The sequence below is a fragment of the Wyeomyia smithii genome, chromosome 1 (genome assembly GCF_029784165.1).
Source record: "Wyeomyia smithii strain HCP4-BCI-WySm-NY-G18 chromosome 1, ASM2978416v1, whole genome shotgun sequence".
NCBI classification, from domain to species: Eukaryota; Metazoa; Arthropoda; class Insecta; order Diptera; family Culicidae; genus Wyeomyia; species Wyeomyia smithii.
Window position 1 is genome coordinate 140,206,170 of NC_073694.1, and position 13,349 is coordinate 140,219,518.

At 41.2% G+C, this 13,349-nt stretch overlaps 1 protein-coding gene across 1 annotated transcript in view; it reads left to right on the forward strand.

The window, feature by feature from the left end:
• The first annotated feature begins 481 nt into the window (after positions 1-481).
• The window catches only part of LOC129722464 (E3 ubiquitin-protein ligase RNF19B-like), a 90,191-nt gene continuing 77,323 nt past the window's right edge, over positions 482-13,349 (forward strand). The window contains exon 1 of the mRNA XM_055675916.1: positions 482-971. The gene's annotated coding sequence lies outside the window, so the exon portion shown is untranslated. The remainder of the gene's footprint in view (positions 972-13,349) is intronic.

Consider the following 13,349-nt stretch of genomic DNA (forward strand, 5'->3'; position numbering starts at 1 on the left):
CTACCTCGAATGGATTGTTAGGCACGCTTTATGGTTATTGACTATGCGGGATAGCTTCAACAGATTTTCGAGGAAGCCTGTTATATTTGCACAGACTTTCTTAAAATTGAACTATCTTACACACAAAGAAAATATTACCAGGCGAACACGTAAAAACATAAATTTACGCAAACCTGAATGTTTTCACTGGTTTAGGTAAATAATACGCATAAAAATTGGTGAAAACAACGCAACAGATCGATAATATGCGAATACCTAATTTTGGGTAAAAATTTGTATGGAATTTTTTACCTAAATGATGACTTTCAAAACATCTGGCATCTCTGGCACGGTCAAAAATGACGATTCCAGATCTGTAGTAGTCTAGTTCATTATTTGAACGTTCCACCCACACTCCAGCAACGATTTGTTGGTATTTGAACGATCATTGATATTTGCATCAGTATCTTCGGTATCATCAGAGTGTATAACGTAGAAGTTTTCAGTTTCGTGCAGAGTGCCGCTACCACAGTCATTTCAATTACTGTCGAGTGTAGTCGTCGTTGCGGACGGTCGTGTTTGTGCGTTCGTCGTAGATTAGTTTGCTACTGCTACTGCCTGTGACTGTTCTTGGCACAGCCGTTTCAAGTACTTCGGATTCGTCCCGTTGCTGATGGTCTACCGTCGTGTTTTGCTGATTTTTCCATTGGTGTCCCTCCGGATGAAGAGCAATATTTTAATTGTGCAAAAGTGATACCGTGGCAAAAATTTTCCTTCTCTTAAGTGCTGAAGTAGATTGTAAAAGGTCCAGCTGGATATTTCCTGGTCTGTCGGCCATCAGTCAAAGTGCGTGAGTGATTTCGATCAGTTTAATGTCAATTGTTTTGGAATAAGTTGTTTTCAATCTTATGGTGGTTTGAAATCCAATGTTTTTCCGAGTGGAAGATTTCCTGTTGCGCGAGAGTGTAAATTGAGGAACGTTCCGAAAACTGGTAAGTTGACGACCATCATTTTGCCCATGGAAAGGCAAAAGAGTTTGACAAATCAAATATTTCTTTACTGATTGTATTATTCAGATTCGCACTGAATGAGAAAGATAAAGGAAAATACACTACTCAAAGTGAACAAAATAGAGTGCATGGTGGATTCAATCATTCAATTGCATACCTATACGGAAACAGCGATTGAAAATGTTCATGAATTTGTCAAAAACATTGCATGGCCTAAACGAAAAAGCATCGAAAACTTGTGCTGTAAAAAGGTCTATTTTTAGCTCGGGGTAGGATGGATTTCGAACGAATAACATTGTTTGCGAAAAACTTTGTGCAGAACGTCAGACTATGCTGGTTGGATTTTAATCAAATCTGCGTTTTGCATCACATTAAATTTCGTCAAATTCGCTTTTATTTTACTGCAAAATAAGTTCTGTTAGCGATTCCTTGATTTTGAAAGCATTGGATGGATAACTTTTCATCTCAGAGTTTGTCAAACCTGTTCTGTTTTCGCGTTACATGAAATTCGTTAATCATTTTTCGCCGTCCTAGTTTTCGTCGTGGTGTGATAACTGCATTTTCGTCGTCATATATTAAAATCGTAGTTAAAAGAGAGATTTTGTTCAGACAGTAGGTCGTAGCGGGGTACATCTATATTTGTCCTTATACAATAACAACTCGCAACGGATGTGCCTGAGTTGTGCAAGCCTATCTCTATTTTTTTTTACATTGAAGTCGTTTTTACGCGTTTCCAATTTGTTCATTCAGAATTTCAAATAAATTATCTAAAATCAAATTTTCAAATGTTTACTGATCTCTCCTGACGTTTTATTTGTTCTTCATAGTTATCTTGATTTGTTGATATTTTACTTTAGGGTGTGAATCAAACTGCTTTTCAGTCCATTTCGAAAGTGGTCATCACCAACCTTTTAAAAGGAAGCAGACTTCTGAATTCACGCGAATTTCGAAATTTACGGGGTTCTTCAACTTTCAACGTAAAATGCGACTCGGGTAGTTTGCAATGTTGAAATGCCAGGTGTTAAGCCAAAGTTTAGAAGTCATTAAACTGGAAAATGATTGAGTCTTCACAATACCTTGAATACAGTCAACAAACAAAATAAATATTGTATGAACGTCCAGATGCCAATAGCGCAACTCGAGGCCAACTGAGAAGACCACGCATTGCATAACGTATGTATTTTCTTAGAAACAAGTGATGAAAGTGGTCATTTAGGCACGAAGCGCAAATAAGTCTGAATGCGCTACTGTGAAATGTAAAAACGGTTGCCACGCCCTCTTCTGTACTGGGATGACTTGCATTGAACGGAAATTATTGATAGCATAGCTTAGCTTAAACATGATCAGCCCGGTCTCGTCAATAATCAAGCGGGAAGAAGTGTGAGATCTACGATTATACCGTCGAAAATTGCATAAGTTTCGCTCATACAGTAATGAAAGCATGAAGTAACACCGTGGATAAGCTTTTTGGAGTATACACGATTACAATATCGGTCGGTTGTTGGTGCTCAAATCGCATTTATCAGTCGTTCAATGGCTATTTAGCAAAATGAAAAGCGAAAGTAAATCATAATTGTTATATTAATTCTTCTATTGATTTAGAGTTCCGAGTTTCGCGCAGTGTGCATATTTTTCATGAAAACTTTGTCCTGACTGTCTGGCCAGCTGTGGTCAACAAATTTAGTTCGAAGTTCAGTAATTTGTGAAAAATCCCCATTTGCTGCTTCGAATCGCAATTGGGAGTAATAAACAGCGTAAAGCAATTGATTTGCATGCATAGCAGCCAGTTTCTGTTTATATATAAACTACTGCACTTAACGGGGTAAACAGCCGCGCGTCACCGTGCAAAGAAGCATTCGAACGATTGCATTTTATGTAAATACGTGATTTGAATTTTCTGCCTTGTTTTCATACTGTCAGCAGTTGTCCTTCGTCTGATCATCCGGATTAGTATTCCATCATAAAGCTGTATTCAATCTTAAACTCTTATCTGATTTCGCACTTACATACCTCCACGTACTAATTGACGTTTGATCGATGTTTTCTCCGCTGTTCACATCGCAGCAGATGCTATTGTTAGATGCGACTCGATTTCATCGCGATGTGGAAAAACCTTTCTCATGATGATAATGAGCAACGCTCGCAACTATGTGATGCCCTAAAACTGCCTGGACTGTGCAACCTATTGACTCACAATCAGTGTGGCACTGTACAACAAAATCACACGCACTTCTTTGTGGGAAAAACATCCCATGTTTTTCTTCCATGTTCATACTCATTTAGCCCCCAAGATGCGGCACCACCAATCAGTTTTAAACCTAGTTTGCACTAACATTTTTTGCCTCTCGATTAATAATGGCCTTGGTATGTGTTGAAAGAAAGCATTCAGCTCCTAATATAAATAAAAACCGCGAAGTTATTTATTCCCGCAACCTTTCAAGTTGTAAGCGTAAACATTCATCCAAAAACTGCAGTGTGCACATGAATGTGAATTTGCTTATAGTGTAAACATGCGATGAGACGGCCATGTTGCCGCCCACCCTAAATGGAAATAATTATTTGGAGTGTATAACCTTGCCAGTCTTAATTTCTACACTGCAATCAGCCTGCTTCGTATCCATCGACATCAAGTGAGCATGTTCCAGCATGTGCTATAATATAAGAGCCCACTAGACCCTTGTTCACTTATAGAGCGGTTTGAAAATGATGGGCTAATGGAGAAATAATTGATCTCAAATCTATTGCAAATGTTTCTCTTAGAATCATGCGTGTTGACCTTCTTGGGCAAAATTGAAGCATTTGTTTTCGGAAAACTTAACTAAGGTTGTCTGCTGATTTGTCAGCGATTTTGGGTTATTTTTATGATCGTTTACTTAGAAAGAACATTTAAAAAATTTGTTGGCTTGTGGATTTGTTAAAAATGCATTTTCTCAGTCCAGTTGTAATCTTTATGATATTATGAATTATTATGTTGGTGTATCACCGGTCGGTGATAAAGTTATGTAATGTTGAATGATGGTTGAAACTTCATGATTAACAATTCCATATGGCAACCGAAAAATTAGGAAAGAAGTTACAAGAAAGGTCCAAACTCATCACAAGTCATATTTGTTAAAATAATTACGTTGCTTCCTTTAATGATCCCTAAATTGCAATGAAAAATGATTTCACGTGAAATTAACTGTTCCTTACCTCCTAAAACCGAATGATTTTTTTATCTAATGTTGGAAGCTAATCAATGATTTAGAACAGGGCTGTCCAACGTACGGCCCGCGGACCACATCTGGCCCTCTGCTTCATTTCTCATTTAGAATCATGTTTGCGGATTTCGGTATCAGATTTTGATATCAATATGGCACGTGTTCCGAAAAAAAGCCAATAGTTTCAAGTTTCTCATCAATTCTCCAAGCTCATGTAATTTTAAAATCTTACAAATCAAATTTCAAAAAATCTTTGTTTGTTTTCCATATTTGTTATGGCTGTGGCTTGTAAGATTTTATTATGGTGAGCCTCAGGGCCGGATTTAGACGGCGGGGGTGCCGTGGCAAATTTGTTTGTGAGGCCCTCTTTCCTTAAAACATTTAACGATACCTGTTCTGGAAGGTGACGAGCAAAAAAACAGGTCGCCTCAGGACTAGGGGGGCCCCTTGAATCGGGAGGCCCGGGGCATCTGCCCCCTTTCCCCCCTTAAATCTGGGCCTGGTGAGCTTCAACTGGTATCACCCTTAGCTTTTCAATCTAAAACGGACTGCTTTTATGTCAAAATCAAAGTTGACCAGCATGATTTTCTACCATATATTTGCACATAATCTAAAAACTAGCTGAAATTTAAATGTTTTGGCCCGAGAGTTTTTGTGGATTGTGAAATTTGGCCCGCATGTCATAAAGGTTGGACAGGCCTGATTTAGAAGATTAAGCTTATATTTGCAATTTTTGTCAGTATACATTCATTTTTGGAAGTGTATGCATAGATTTGCATGACGGATTTGACCAATCTAGCTTAGGTATCGAATATCTTGTTTCGCGATCGTGATTGTTATATTTCTATACGAAAAAGGCGAACCATATTACGAATGGTCGATTTGCGTTATAACAATCGGTTTGTTAAAGTTGAACTTAGCTAAAATTGTTACAGCTGTTGGTACGCAAGCGTTGCAATTATCGGACCCGATCTGGAACCCTGAAATGGCTTTGCCGCATCGATGCATTGCTAGCACAGTGTTTAGCTGTTGGTACAGTGTATTAATTCGTGCAGCTCTTGCAACAAACATCAAACACAAACAAATAACTAACGAACAGCTATTATTATTACGTACTAGGATGTTTCAGTACCGACCTAGCTGTAAACAGATAGTTGCAGGCAAAACAAACTGTTCATCGAAGATGCAAATTTTTTGAATAAAAAAAAACCATCTTTCAAACTGGTTTCAGTGATGGATGAGACAAGCGTCGATAAAACAAGTCATGTACATATAATACTATGCGAGAAACTATGTCGCTTCGAAATTGTCTCGATTGTCTTAGTATAGACTGTGTTTTTCCATTCAATTAAAGCACTGCCATTTTTTGGAATAAGACATGCCAATTTTTGGGATTATAGCTTGGTCAACGGTTCCGAAATTGTGGTTAACATATGGTTGTGAATCGCCTGCGACCTTGGAGGTTCGCTCGACTTACCTTAGCCACAATATGCGCAAAAAACATTATTGATGTTTGTTGTTATTGGGAAGAGATGATTCCTGCAAACTGGCTTTTGCTTGTTTTTTTGATGTTTCAGTTTGTCGGGTATTTCACGATCTTTTTGTTATTATTGCGTATTAAAGTTCAGAAGGTCATGAGCAGAAATTCATCCGCTTTTGCATTCCTTTATTTTGTAAAATACTTATATCTTTTATTTCTGGACTGAGATATTTGCTTTCCGAAGTTGTTATGATATATCTTATAGGACTACGTTTTAGTTTAGTTTTAGTAGCGTGGCAAGCTACGAAAAATATAACGAACATGATCGAAAGTTAGTGTGTTCTACAAACTTTGATTAGTAAATTTTTCTGCCAAACTACCGAAAACTTGAATTGAAGTACCACTAATTCAACATTTCACAAGCTTCTATAGCTAAGAACAGCAAGTTATAGAGTAGAATCGCATGTACCAAATACCGTTTTAAATGCATATATTGTTACTGTTACTGAACGTACACTAAGGTCGCTTTTTACGCGGGTTTTTTTACGTGACTTTTTACGCGGATTCCGGAATTGACGCGTTTTTTTTACACGGATTCCTGAATTTACGCGGTTTTTTTTTTTGCGCGGATTTCGGTTTCTCTTCACTCGGATTGCAAAATTAACGCGGGTTTTTTTTACGTGGATTCCGGAATTTACGCGGATTTTTACGCGGATTCCGAAATTTGCGCGTTTTTTTTACGAGGATTCCGGAATTTACGCGGCACGTATCCCCCGCGTAAAAAACGACTTTAATGTATTTCGAACGTCGGTATCTTGATCGATAGGCTATATTTTCCCTAAACTTTTGGTATAATAAATGGCATTTCTTTTCAATTGTAATCTATTAGAGAAATGAGCTGAGAATCCACTGGAAAAGCAGCGGTTATCACGAGCTCACGAGAAACAAAATCTACACTTTGGCAAAGCTTGTTAGTAATATGTTTAATATATTTTTTGATGAAAAGCTTCCCTACAGCAAGTAATGTTTTCAGGAAATACGAAACTTAAATAAACAGTCCCCCGTACGAAATTTTCAGAAAATTTTTAAATTGAAAAATAAAACTTGCGGCATTGTTTTATATATGTTGCTAAAACATTGATATTGTTTTGTGTTGTGATTTATATTCAGTGGAATACATCTTTCATAAAAATTAAGATTCCTTCAAAGAAAATTCAGTCCATATTTATATTTCGGTTGTGTTGATTGTTATTTGACATTTGACAAAGAATAAATCAAAAATTAAATTCTGACATTCGCTTAGGCAAACGTTTTAGGGCAAATTCGATAGCAAGTGATCAAATCGTTCCAGCCCCAGATGCTCGAAAGTTCTCGTAAAATGATACTTTTCCAGGAAAACAGCTCAGACATCTTCGAGAAACTGCCCCGGGGAAGCGTCAAACAGTTATTCAAATGTAAAAACATACAATACTGTCACGACGTGGCAACGCCAGTGAAAAGAAGTTGTAGAAATGCAAATATCGACGATTACGTGGTTGATTTGCACTGTTGCTTGAATCTAGCGAGCCAATGTCAGTGGCAATTGTTTACTAATTAAAACAAATTACTGCCTCAGCTGGATGTAAACGAGAGGAATTTTCCCATTCGAATTATATTGTTTCAAGATTGTGCAGCTTTTGTCTACAAATACTAATCTTTTTTTTTTTTGTAGAAAACTGTTGCTAGATAGTGTGCATGCGGTACAATTTCTGGGTCACTGAAAAAATTGACAAAACAAAAAAGTTAGATTCATATTAGCCTTAAAAGTTGCTCTCTAATGTAGTTAACCTTGAAGGCGATTCGCATTCCCCCGTCTTTCGCAGCTCGCTCGTAGATGGATCGTGATCGGTTCTGCTTTGATTTTGAGTGTTTACCGCATGCCCAATGTGGTGTCACGGCCACTTAGGAAACAGATAACGCATTGACTGGTGGTGTGCTGGCAATAAAATGCTACTGTACACTCTTGGTAAATTGAGTGGTCTATTAAAAAGCTACGGATCAATTCAGTCTCACTTTGGCTGCAATCGTTTTCTAATCCCATCGTATTTCGCTTCAACTGGACAGCGACTGCATCACGTAATGCGGTTTAGCAGTCTTTCTAACTGGTAGGTCCGTGCAGGAGCAGTAATGTTTTCGAATCTGTAGAGCAGTTTTGCGAGTTGCTTTCCCCTTTCGTCCGTTCGAGTAGCCTTTCCTCAAGTTTCATCCCACACGGTTCTGCAGAGCGAGAGTTTGCGGATGCGGTTGTCAACCTGTTCATAACTCGTTTCAGTTATCCAACCCCACCGTTAACAGCAGGGTGACTGCAACTACTTTCTAAACATCTTAGCCGACAGAGAGAGTTCAATGCATACTATTTCTTCGCTTGTCAGAAAACACTGAAACAGCAATTATAAGATCAACATGAATTAACACCATCACTTCTGAATACTCATTTTCTAACGAAAATTTCTACATTGTGCTCAGATAACAGCTTTGAATAGAGTCATGCGTGAAAAACCGTCAAATAATTATGTAAGCGCAAAGAATCGCTTGATTTGACCTTTGAGCCTAATTCCATGATATCATTATAAAAGCCAAAATTCCCTTAGAATTTCGACTTTTGTCTATCAAAAACGAGGGCGTAACTAGCTCCTAACGTACGAGACATTATTGCTGAGCATCTAGAATCTAGAATCTAGATCTAGAATGATCCTGTTTAATCCAGTAGGAACTTCACATCAACAAAAATCGTCATAACTCGTAATCAAGAAAAAAACGTACTCTCATTCTCCACGCTCAGGAAAACCAAATTATGCATGCCAGAAAATACAAGAAAAATCGTGAAATCGTGCCGGTAAAGTGTTGATCAGTATTTTGGATTCGTATGGCATAATATACATCGACTTCCTTGAACATGGTAAAACAATCAATGAACAATATTATTGTACATGACTGGGTCGATTGGCCGTTTGAAATCAAGGCGAAACAACCGCATATGGCGAAGAAAAAAGTGCTCATTTACCAAGACAAGGCTCCCGCTCATTTTACTACAGCGTTGCCACCCAACCGGGAAAAACCGGAAATTTCACTGAACATTACGAGCCGGGGTGAGATTGTGCCAGTTGAGGTGAGATTGTGATTGTGATCACAAGACCAATGTGGAGGACTGAATCCAGTTTTAGTCTAATTTTCAAACGATTCTATTGATTTTATGCATGGTTTAAAAAATTACGTAGGAAAAGTTCATTTTGGACTGTAAAACATAGTAAGGTAACTTAAACAGTACAAAACTATATATAAATCTCAATGAACGTTGTACGGTTCTGTTCATAAGCGTAATGGATCTTCCACTTATCACGTGACCATTTCAACAGGAAAGAGAGAACACGTTTTTCTCGACGGTGTGAATCGCCTAAGAAATTTAGTACAGGTCGAAGTCTGTCCACGTGGTCCCTAATCGAATCACAAAAAAATTATTCAAATCAAAGAACGTGAAATATTTTATCTCATAATGTTACTTGCAGTGGCGTAGCCAGAAATTATTGCTGTAGAAAAAAATGGGAAAGTCTTGAGAAGCAAATAATAAATTAGGGATAGTAAGGGTAAAATTTTGAAAATAAATATTTAAAACAAACAGCAAATAAAACTCCGAATACGAGTCTAAAATTCCGCGTAATCGAATCCCGGGTAATCGAGTACCTTACCTAGCAGGCTAGAGCCGGGGTGGCTCGTGCTGTATCAAGAAGTCGTCTCCATTCTATTGGTTCTGGGCTGTATGGCGCCATGCTCCCAGGCGTCTTATCACTCGTAGGTCACTTTCAATCTGATCAAGCCATCGTGTACGCTGTGCTCCCCTGTTTCTGGTGCCGAAGGGGTTACTGAAAAGGGTCGTTTTTACCGGGTTGTCGTCCGGCATCCTTGCGACGTGGCCTGCCCATCGCAATCTGTTAACTTTGCAATGGGGGTCTCTCCTAGCACCGCGTGCAGCTCATGGTTCATGCGTCTACGCCATTCTCCGTCTTCAGTCTGTACTCCACCGTAGATGGTTCGCAGCACCTTCCTTTCGAAAACTCCAAGGGCGTTGAGGTCCTCTGAGGGCAGTGTTGTCGTCTCTAGGCCATACTACCGGTCTAACTAGTGTTTTGTGCAGCTTCAACTTTGTACGGCGGCGCATCGTCGATTGGATCTCATTGTCTTGCGAAGTGCAAAGTAGGCACGATTTCCCGCTTGAATGCGTCTCCGGATCTCCTTGCTGGTGTTGTTGTCAGCGGTCACCAGCGATCCTAAGTACACGAACTCGTCTACCACCTCGAGCTCATCGCCGTCTACGGTGATCCGGGGTGGGAGGCTGACATTGTTCTCCTTGGAGCCTCTTCCCTTCATATACTTAGTTTTCGACGCATTGATCAGCAGTCCAATACGCTTGGCTTCCGCTTTTAGTCTGGTGTAGGTTTCATCCTCCGTCGCAAAGTTTCGTGCTATGATGTCGAAGTCATCAGCGATGCCGTTAAGCTGAACCCGTTTCGTAAAAATCGTACCACTCGTGTCGTAGCCCGCTCTTCGTATAACACCTTCGAGGGCGATGTTAAAAAGCAAACAAGAGAGTCCATCACCTTGTCTCAATCCTCGGCATGACTCGAAGGGACTCGAGAGCATCCCCGAGACACGCACGTAACACATCACACGGTTCATGGTAGCCTTGATCAGCCGCGTCAGTTTATCCGTGAAGATATCCTCGTTCTCGTGCATGATCTGCCATAGCTGTTCTCGATCAACTGTATCATAGGCTGCCTTGAAGTCGATAGAAATGTGATGCGTGGACACGTTGTACTCACGACATTTTTGCAAAATCTGTCGGATTGAAAAAATTTGGTCCGTGGTTGCGCGGGCTCCCATGAAACCCGCCTGGTACTGCCCCACGAACCTCCTTGTTAAAGGTGTTAGACGTTGGAATAGAACTTGGGAGAGTATTTTATATGCAGCGTTGACAAGCGTAATGCCACGATAATTGCAGCACTCCAGCTTGTCGCCCTTCTTATAGATGGGGCAGACGACTTCCTCCATCCACTCTTCCGGCAGTTTTTCCTCTTCCCAGATCTTGGAATTGACCCAGTGTAGTGCTCTAGCAAGCGTTACTTTACCATGTTTGTAGAGCTCGCCCGACAGGCCGTCTTTGCCGGTGGCTTTGTTGTTCTTCAGCCTCCCAATCTCCCGCTGTATTTCGTGGAGATCGGGGGCTAATACCCGGTCATCTACTGCTGGCACTCCCAGGTCCGTTCCAGTTCCGCTTCTGTTTGCTGCATCGCCATTCAGATGTCCATTGAAATGCTGCTTCCACCTGTCGACCACCTCGCTGTCGTTCGTGATGAGGTTACCTTCCATATCCTTGCAAAAGTCGGCTCGCGGCACATAACCTTTACGGGATTGGTTAACCTTTTCGTAGAACTTTCGCGTCTCATCAGCAGTGAACAGCTCTTCTAGCTCTTCATAATCACGATCCTCTTGCTGGCGCTTTTTACGTCTCAGGATCGTGGTCATGTCGTTCCTTGCTCGTCTGTATTTGACCAGGTTCTCTCTCGTCCTTACCCTCAGGTAGTTTACCCAGGTCCGATTTTTCTCTGACACCGCTGCCTGGCATTCCCCATCATACCAGTCGTTTCTGCCACTCGGCGCCTCTGTTCCTTATGGCCATGATCCCATGGTCCAGCCATCCTCGAGAGAAGCTGCACCGAGCTCCTCTGCCGTGGGTAGTGCCGCTTCAAGCTGTTGTGCGTAGACTTCGGCAGCTTGCGGGTCCCGTAGCTGCTTGATGTTGAGCCGCGGGGATCGGCTCTGTCGTGACTGGTAGACAGTCGACAGTTTTGAGCGCATACAAACCGCCACTAAGTAGCGGTCCGAGTCAATGTCCGCACCTCGGTAGGTGCGTATGTTGGTGATGTCCGAGAAAAATCGTCCTTTGATGAGCACATGGTCAATTTGGTTCGTTATTTGTTGGTCAGGTGATTTCCAAGTGGCTTTGTGGATGTCCTTGCGGGGGAAGAATGTACTTCGGACTACCATTCCTCGGGAAGCTGCAAAGTTGACACATCTTTGGCCGTTGTTGTTCGTTTCGGTGTGCAGACTTTCGTGTCCGGTCACCGGTTTATACAAGTCTTCCCTTCCGATTTGAGCGTTCATATCCCCGCTGACGATCTTGATGTCCCGCTGCGAGCAGCCGTCGTAGACGTCCTCCAGCTGCGCGTAGAAGGCTTCCTTTTCGCCATCGGGCCCTTCTTCATGCGGGCAGTGCACATTGATGATGGAGTAATTATAGAACCGGCCTTTAATTCTCAATACACTCATCCTGTCGCTGATCGCCTGCCACTTGATCACACGACTTTGTATCCTGCCCAACACAATGAAGCCGGTACCACGTTCATTTGTTGTGCCGCCGCTCTGGTAGTACTGGGCCCTGCGGCCACACATCCTCCGTACAGTTTCTCCTTTCCGACAAAGTTCCTGCAGCGCTACGATGCCGAAGTGACGGGGTTCCAACTGATCCAGTAGGATCCTGTCGCCACCCGGGATTTTCAGCGATCTACAGTTCCATGTTCCGAGTTTCTAATCAGTGTCCTTTTTTCGTCGCCTAGGTCGTTGCTGAGTGATCCGGTTCGTTTCTTCTTGATTATTCGTAGTAAAGTGTTTTCGCCATGCTACCTTACTAGGGTGGCGATGGCTAGTCTCGCGACGGGGCTGCCGTCTTAGATTTAGCTGGCGAGACACCGCGTTTCATGATTCAGCCGCCCGCTCCGGGTCAGACGCTGTTATCCGCCGCCCCTAACATGGGAAAACAGCCGCGCACGTTCCCTCTTCCCAGTTAGCATACGACCAAAGTTTCCACCGGGGTTGGTTACCCGATCTCCGCTAAGGTTACTCGTATTCCGGTCGGCACCACGTGGAGGTTGGGATAGGAATTGCTGGACAAAGGTGAATGACCACAATAGGGTCTCAGGTGACTCGTGTCCAACCATTTACCAACCGAGTAATCGAGTCCGACCCGCATTTAAAACACGATTTAAAAAAATCGATTTTCACAATTATATGAATGAACTATGTCAATTTTTTTTCAATCGATCAAAAAATAGAGGTGCTTATTACGGGAGTCACTTCACGGTGAAATATATTTCACTTTCATGCTCACTTCACTTATTGAGACCTATTCCCGTTTCCACCTCAAGTGAGGTGACAAAAATCACCTCCATGAAGTGAGATTGACAGTGAAGTTAAAAAGAGAATAGGACAAGTGAAATAAGCAAGTTTCCCAACTCAAAAATTTCTGAGTCCCGAAAAGTCGATTGAGCTGAAATTTTGTATGAGGACATTTTTCGACAAGAGGAAACTTTTGAGCCCTACCGCTAAACGAAATTCGAAGGTAAATTTTTCCCTTACGTTCCATTGGCCGCAGCTCAAAAATTTGTAAGTCTCAGAGAGTCGATTTTTTCAAGGAAAAAAAAAAAAATTAGTCTTGTTACTGGGAAATAAATCCCATATATATTATCACTATCAAATCAATTGATCAAATCAAATCACAAATCAATTGATTTTTAAACTTCCCTATCTTCGTGAAATCATTTCACCGTTCAAAATGGTCGTGAAATAATTCCACGCGAAACGTCGCTT